This window comes from Suncus etruscus, chromosome 11 (assembly GCF_024139225.1).
Source record: "Suncus etruscus isolate mSunEtr1 chromosome 11, mSunEtr1.pri.cur, whole genome shotgun sequence".
Lineage (NCBI taxonomy): Eukaryota > Metazoa > Chordata > Mammalia > Eulipotyphla > Soricidae > Suncus > Suncus etruscus.
Window position 1 is genome coordinate 15,447,101 of NC_064858.1, and position 7,243 is coordinate 15,454,343.

Here is a 7,243-nt window from a genome sequence, read left to right on the forward strand (position 1 = left end):
ATGAAAGGCAAATGCCTTACCTCCATGCTATCTCTCCGGCCCCAATTCATTGAATTTTTGAACTGTATTCCTTCATTCTATTCTGGCTCGTATACTCTCATATGATTGATCTGCAGTGAATTTCATGAGATCTCTTAATAATATTGCAGTTTTCAATATTCTGCCTCTATCCTTGGACTTTTTCATTTTGAGGACAATGAGTCTTGAAGTTTTCCTAGTTGTTCTATTTTCTCTAGTGCCCTTTGTGCCTCTTGGATTTTGATGCCTGTATTCCTCAAGTCTAGGCATTCCTCTTTGTGATTTCTTAATATTTTTTCTTTATCAAATTTGCTTCCCATTTTTCTGGGACTTGATTCTTATATTCTTCTTGAGCACATCCTGTAGTTCTCTGATATGTTGTCATTTCTTATCAGACTTTTTCACTTCTGTTGTTTTTTCCAGCTTTCCTTCATCATCTCAGAGCTCCTTGATCTTTTGCTCAGCTGCTGTTTATCTTATGTTCAGAGAATATATTGCATTTGGGGGGGGGTTTGGGCTACACCTAGCATTCATTTTTCAGTCATTCATCTGGCTCTGCATTTAGTCATTACTCTGGTTGGGCTCAGGGAACTATATGGGGGGTACCAGAAATTGAATCCAGTTGACCTTGTGCAAGACAAATGTCCAGTCCATGTATTATTGTTCTAGTCATTTTATTAAAATTTTAAATTCACCTATCATAGTCTTCATTTCTGCATATAGTTTTTTCATTCCAGCACTCATTCTTCTGAAATACTGGCTTTTCTCATTGCTTGTATTATTATTCATTTGATCTTATTAAACATCCATATAATGGTGTCACTAAAGTCTGAGGTTTACTGGGCTGGTTGGTGCTATTTGAGCCCTCTTCTGTTTTTGTTTCACTTATTAAGCTTGGTGGGCTTTTACACATCTTCTCCATAGGATTTTCTGTCCTTCTACTATGTTAGAAAGGGAGAAGCAAATCTGCAAAAGCATGCATTTTAAAAAGCTAAATCAGTTTTTCCACTTAATTCTGTTCTTTTGTGCCAGTAGATTCAAAGATTTATTAAAAAAAAATAGTTGAACAGTTAACAACTGTAGCTTGCCACCAAACAACATCATATTACTTTAAAATACTTCTTGCAATATGTGTTTTATGGAGGCCAGCCAAGGTTTCTGACAAGCCACTGGAGCAGTAGTGCTTTTATTTTTTTATCCATTCTATGCCCTTCTACATCACATCCTCTTAAAACACTCAAAATCAATATTTGCCTTTGAAAAACTGATGTGTATCTGCCTAACTACCTTTGTGTATCATCCATAATTCTTAGCAAGAGTGTAGCTTTCCAGATTGAATAAATCATTTTGTGCTATTAATTATGCTACAACTACCAACTAATTTATTTTAATAGCTTTAGGTCACAAGATGTAGAGCCAGTGAATCTCTAACTTGTTTCACCGTTCATTAATTTGCTAAATATTTGCTCTGTATCTTTAGTATCACATTTTCAATGCTACAAAGTAGAATATTAAGTGGTAAGAAAAACAGGCGCGTTCTTTATCTTTACAAAACTACCTCTAAATATATAAGACATAACTCAAGAGAAAAGCGACAATAAGAATTTTGGTCTATTGCCTTTATTATTGTATCTCCCAATAACATGCTGTATTTTTCATACCATAAAACTCACTCTCCCCACCAAAAAAAAAAAGATGGGGGGAAATGTCTATATGTCTTACAGAGCAGAGGAGGAGAGCATATACTAACCACTTGACACCTGTAGTATTATGCCCGCTTTATTGCACAGACATATCACATAGCATGAGCAATCAGGTTAATACACTTTTACCATCACATATAGATTTAAAACTATTTGATTGCTGCCGAGACTTTTTTTGGGGGGAGGGGGGTATTGAGTCACACCCAGCAGCACTCAGGGGTTATTTCTGGCTCTATGCTCAGAAATCGCTCCTGGCAGGCTCTGGGGACTATATGGGATGCCAGGATTCAAACCATTGACCTTCTGCATGCAAGGCAAATGCCTTACCTCCATGCTATCTCTCTGGCCCCTTATTCTTTTTTAACTTAACAAAAATTTTTTATTTCCTTATGTAAAGAAATAAACGTTAAGCAAATGTGTTAAACCAGCTGTGCACTGGCATATTGTAAATATACTTTGACGTCACAGCCTGGTTGTTCCATGCTGCTGTCTCCTGAAAGAGTCTCTAGTTGCACCATTTGCTTTAGAATATTTTTTTTCTTGTTTTACTCATTTAAAAACTATGTGCTTCTTATGGTGAGGTGCATCTTATAGAGCAAAAAATTACAGTAATAATTCCAGACCCATTTTATATTTTCCAGATGAAGAGTATGGAGGAAGCACAGAGAACATGAGAGCATATGAAGATCTTATCTAGTCTGGGCAGCTGATAAAAGAAATGGCATTTCAAATACTACTTAAAGAGTTTATTAGGAGAGATTGGGGCCGGAGAGATAGCATGGAGGTTAAGGCATTTGCCTTGCATGCAAAAGGTCGGTGGTTCGAATTCCGGCATCCCATATGGTCCTCTGAGCCTGCCAGGAGCGATTTCTGAGCATAGAACCAGGAGTAACTTCTGAGTGTGGCCGGGTGTGACCCAAAAACAAGACAAAAAAATAAATAAACAAAAAGAGTTTATTAGGAGAGATTGAGTAAAAGAAATCTTCATTCAAAAATCTTGAATAAATGTAGTTTAAAAATAAAGAGATTAATAAATTCTACCAAGAATGCCAAGTGTAGAACTAGAATACTAGTACAACTGGTAGGGTACAGGTAAGGTAGGTAGCTTATTTGTTCTCCAGCACCCCAGATGGTTTTGTAAGCCGACCAAGAGTGATTTCTGAGTGCATAATTAGGAGTAATCCCTGAACACAGCCTAGTGTGCTCTTCTCAAATGCAGCTATAGATAAAGCAGCGAACAGAGTGACAAGCTAGCCTTCAAAAGTTCGCTATGAGGCCCCAACATGCAAGCTGCACCCAGAAGTACATACCTCAGAGTGGAGCCTCCTCCCTTGCACGCAGAGCACACATCAACGCGAGTGAAAGGACACTGCCCCCAACGGACAGAGCATGATCCCAGCCAGTGGCACGCAAGTTAATGCTGTTAAGAGACCCAGCAGTGCCCAGTTGCATCATTGCCCTGAAGACGGAGCCTCTTCCCCGCGCCAGAGGAATACACATCAATGCAGGTGAGCAGACCTCGCTTGAAGGGCAGATCCTACTTCCCTCACCAACAGCATGCATGTCAGCACGGGTGAGCTACACTAACAACTACCATGACAATGATAGTGAGAGAGAGAAATAGGATGCCTATCTGGAAGACATTCAGGAAGTGGGGGAGGAGGTAAATGGGAAACATTGGTGGTGAGAAAGTTGCACTGGTGAAGGGGGTACACATTTTATGATTGAAACCAATTACGAACATGTTTGTAATGAGGGTGCTAAAATAAAGAAATAGCAAAAGAAAAAAAAAACAAAAGTTTGATATGAATCATTTCAATCAGTTTCAGTAAGTCAATAATTTTCTATTGGGACCCTAGCAGATAGCTTAAGTAAAGCCTGAGTTTGATCTTCAGAACCACATAGTTCAAAGGTACAATCTGACCTGATCACAAAACAAGGAATAGTCCCTGGACACTACAGGTTGTGACTCAGAAAAAATATTTAAAAGTCCTAAAATGTTTTAATAGGTAATGAAGTACCATTCAACTCTTCCAAGTAGATGAGTGATGTGATCAGATCTGTAGTTTTAAGAGATACAAGTATAAAAGGACATCGATATAACTAATATGGACCTCTTCATTCTCATAATCTTCCTATGACTCGACATTCTATAGTCTCCTTATGCTTCCTCTATTTTATTCAGTCTATAAAATATCTTTGCAAAACCCTGTATCTCTCCTGCATGATCAATAGAAGAGGACATAGAGAAAATGACTTCAGACAGGGTGGCATCATTCACCTAGAGAAAGGTCTTGTTCACTTTTTTAATTATCTTTTATTTCATTGTTTTATCTTTGATTTCTTGTGTTATTTTATTAATAAACATACTTATTAATTATTGTCTTCTACATGATACTGATTCAACGTTCTTATTCTGTAGTAAATTAACATTTATAACACCAAACAAGTAAATGAAATCTCTGACACAGGAAATTCAGAGTTTTGCAAATTTCGGAGAATACTCATAAAATATCAACATCCTTTGTTGTTTGAGCTTTCATTTCAAACTGCCAACTCACACATTTCCCTAATCACTTCTAGTTGTCTCATCATCCCAACTGTCTGTAGGAATATGTTGCCCCAAAACGCATCCACCTTCATTTTCCCTTCATGCCTCAAAGCACAACTGAAGATTCAGTAATAGAGAAGTTCAGGGATGAAAAGCAGTGCTTAAATTTGCTTGTCAACTCTATTATTACACCTTTTTTTTCAGTGGAAGATCTCTAATGGCTCCTGCCTGGGCCCCAGCCAGCTGTTATGTTGCAGGAAACAGTGTCTGTTTGAATGAGTTTGGCTCTTTCTCCACATCTCCCTATATAGAGCTAGAGTATTCCTTTATGTTAACCCCAAACAGGCAGGATACAACCATAAATCCCTACAAAAGTATGCAAAAGAAGAATGGCACTAGCTATTATATTATCGGAGTATAGAGTTGCACTCATATGTTGCAGCCATTCCCTTCCAAACTCATCTCTAGGATTTACTTATCAAATTAGATTCTCACTAAACTATTGATTCAAAAACAAACAAACAAACAAAAAACAACTTCTTGAAAGATAATTCTGCCACATACTCCTAAAATATGGACTTATGTGCAGTTTTTGAAATAATGTTTTTATTCTCTGTATAAATATAATGATAATATACTGAGGGAAATAATTATACACACAGTATTTTTCAAGTGAATGGCTCTTAATCACTAAAACTTCAAGGGGGCATGTTATCTTAGGGAAGTCTATAAAAACACTTTCTTTCTTTTTCTCTTTCTTTTTTTCTTTCCTTTATTTCTCTCTTTCTTTCTTTCTTTCTTGCTTTCTTTCTTTCTTTCTTTCTTTCTTTCTCTCTTTCTCTCTTTCTCTCTTTCTCTCTCTTTCTTTCTTTCTTTCTGTCTTTCTTTCTTTCTTTCTTTCTTTCTTCCTTTGTTTCTTCTTCTTCTTTTTTTTTTTTTTTTTGGTTTTTGGGTCACACCCGGCAGCACTCAGGGGCTACTCCCGGCCCTACACTCAGAAATCGCTCCTGGCAGGATCGGAGGACCATATGGCATACTGGGATTCAAATCACTGTTCTTCTGCATGAAAGGCAAACACCCCACCTCCATGCTATATCTCTGGCCTCAAGCACTTTATTTCTTTGGAGTCTTTATATTATCTTTTAAATTTCACTTACCTTTTTTGAATTCCAATCCATAATATGTTGATTTACCTCAATGTTCAACAATAAAATGGAATTGTAAAAATTTGTTCTAGAAACATCCACATATCCTATCACATAAAATACATAAAATTACAGTTACAGGATTATAGTACAGGAATTTAGGCTGTGTACACAGCCAACTCTGGTTCAAATCTAAGTTCCCAGAGCATCACCAGGGGTTACTCCAAAAGTCCAAGAGTCAGACAGATGTGGTTAAAAAACTGAAGGAAAAAAATACAAAATTGCATCATCTCAAGATAATTTAAAATGGCTAAGACAAGCTTAATAATAGACTGAGTAGGTCTGTGTCAAGGCGCGGACGCTGGTCTCTGTTTCCACAGGATGGGGTTTGTCAAAGTCGTCAAGAATAAGGCATACTTCAAGAGATACCAAGTGAAATTTAGAAGACGGCGAGAGGGCAAAACGGATTACTATGCTCGGAAACATTTGGTGATCCAGGATAAAAATAAATACAGTACACCCAAGTACAGGATGATAGTCCAGGTAACCAACAGAGACATCATTTGTCAGATTGCTTATGCCCGTATAGAAGGAGATATGATAGTTTGTGCAGCATATGCTCATGAGCTTCCAAAGTATGGTGTGAAGGTTGGCCTGACAAACTATGCTGCAGCCTATTGTACTGGCCTGCTGCTGGCCCGCAGGCTTCTCAATAGATTTGGCATGGACAAGATTTATGAAGGCCAAGTGGAGGTCACTGGAGATGAATATAACGTGGAAAGCATTGATGGAAAACCTGGAGCCTTCACCTGCTATTTGGATGCAGGACTTGTCAGAACTACTACTGGAAACAACGTTTTTGGTGCCCTGAAAGGAGCTGTGGATGGAGGCTTATCTATCACTCACAGTACCAAACGATTCCCTGAGTATGATTCGGAAAGTAAGGAATTCAGTGCTGAAGTACATTGAAAACATATTATGGGGCAGAATGTGGCAGACTATAAGCGTTTCCTAATGGAAGAAGATGAAGATGCCTACAAGAAACAGTTTTCTCAGTACATAAAGAACAACATCACTCCAGACATGATGGAGCAGATGTATAAGAAAGCTCATGCAGCTATAAGGAAAAACCCTGTCTATGAGAAAAAGCCTAAGAGAGAAGTTAAAAAGAAGAGGTGGAACCGTCCCAAAATGTCTCTTGCCCAGAAGATCGGGTAGCCCAAAGAAAGCAAGTTTCCTCAGAGCTCAGGAGAGGGCTGCCGAGAGCTAAAAATTACCATGATTTTTATGGGGATTTTTCAAAGACAACAATAAACTTATTGACCAAGCAAAAAAAAAATAGACTGAGTAATCTCCAACTTAAATATACATCAAGTCATATCTATATTTATATTATTATGAGCACCACTTCACTTTTTAGAATATCATAATATATAACTTTTACCCAAAAATGTGGCAATGTAGACTTAAAATAGACTAATCAATGTTTATTTGTAACTAATATAGACTAATCAAGATTGGTTGTTATATAGAATTTTTGTTTTGTTTTGTTCTCTTGGGCCATACCTTGTGATGCTCAAGGGTTACTCCTGGCTATGCACTCAGAAATCCCTCCTGGCTTGGGGGATCATATGAGATGCTAGGGAATCGAACCATGATCCATCCTAGGTCAGTGTATGCTAGGCAAACACCCTACTGCTGTGCCACTGCTCCAACCCTTGTACAGGATTTTGTAACGTTTCAAAATTTTCTCACAAGTTAAGTGATTTGTTTCTACTGAACAACATCAAGGAACATATAAGTTAGCTTCTCCCAACAAAATTAGA

General features: G+C 37.7%; 1 pseudogene; it reads left to right on the forward strand.

Moving 5' to 3' along the window:
* The first annotated feature begins 5,763 nt into the window (after nt 1-5,763).
* Nucleotides 5,764-6,756, forward strand: LOC126022813 (60S ribosomal protein L5-like; annotated as a pseudogene).
* Nucleotides 6,757-7,243: the final 487 nt, after the last annotated feature.